Genomic DNA, 1057 nt, shown 5'->3' on the forward strand with positions numbered 1-1057 from the left:
CTAGGTGGCTTGGCTCTTTTTCTCCTAAGTTAAAAAAATAAAGGGGCCACGTACCATGGGAGGCCACGGCTTTTTACTGACACCTGCACTCCCCTTCTCTGTTGCTTTAGAGCAGTGGTTCTCAACCTTCTGGCCCTTTAAATACAGTTCCTCATGTGGTGGCTCAGCCATAAAATTATTTTCGTTGCTACTTCATAACTGTACTGTTATGAATCGTAATGTAAATATCTGATATGCAGGATGGTCTTAGGCGACCCCTGTGAAAGGGTCGTTCGACTGCCAAAGAGGTCGCGACCCACAGGTTGAGAACCGCTGCTTTAGAGGAAAAATAACTTATTGCAGGATCAGTAGTCGAGTGAAGGAGGCGATGGACAAAGCCCTTTCGCTCGTGGGCTCCGTGGCTGTGGGTCACAGGGTTCATGTTTCTCTTGCCAAGGCCACGTCCCCACCACCCACATGCGGGCGAGGGACCTGGTGGGGCAGTGAGGTTCGCGCCATGAGGATCTGTTACCCACGTAGTGTGCTGTGCTCGTTGTCACACATTAAAAAGCAAACACACGCATTGCAGTGGTTGAGCGTTGACCTATGTTGCCACCACACGCCACTGGGAATGAAAGCTGCAGAGGACCGTGAACGTGGGCAGCAGGAACACCAGGCGTGGAGGAAGAGGTTAGAAAAGCAAAAGGAAGGATGAACCAAGAAACCAGGACTCTCGCGAAGAGAGAAACGGGGTAGCCCCGTGGTGCTCGAGTTGGTGTTGCCAGAAAACACGGTGAAGAGAAGTCAAGTGCTCGGGAGAGATGGAGAGTCACACGTGTGCGCACACACCCACCCGCACCCGCATCCATGTCATTCATTCAACATCCACCATGTGCCGGTCACGGTGCTGAGCCGCCTCTCAGCCCTCACAGCAGGCAGGTGGGGCTTTCGCTCCCATTACCTGATTCCCGTTGTACAGGAGGAAAAGCAAAGCACATGGAAGAGCAGTGACGTGGTGGAGATGGCTTTGCGGCTCAGTGTAGAACCGGCATCGGGCCTCGACCGGGCCCCCCAGCTG

Source organism: Myotis myotis, unplaced genomic scaffold (genome assembly GCF_014108235.1).
Source record: "Myotis myotis isolate mMyoMyo1 unplaced genomic scaffold, mMyoMyo1.p scaffold_m19_p_18, whole genome shotgun sequence".
Taxonomy (NCBI): domain Eukaryota; kingdom Metazoa; phylum Chordata; class Mammalia; order Chiroptera; family Vespertilionidae; genus Myotis; species Myotis myotis.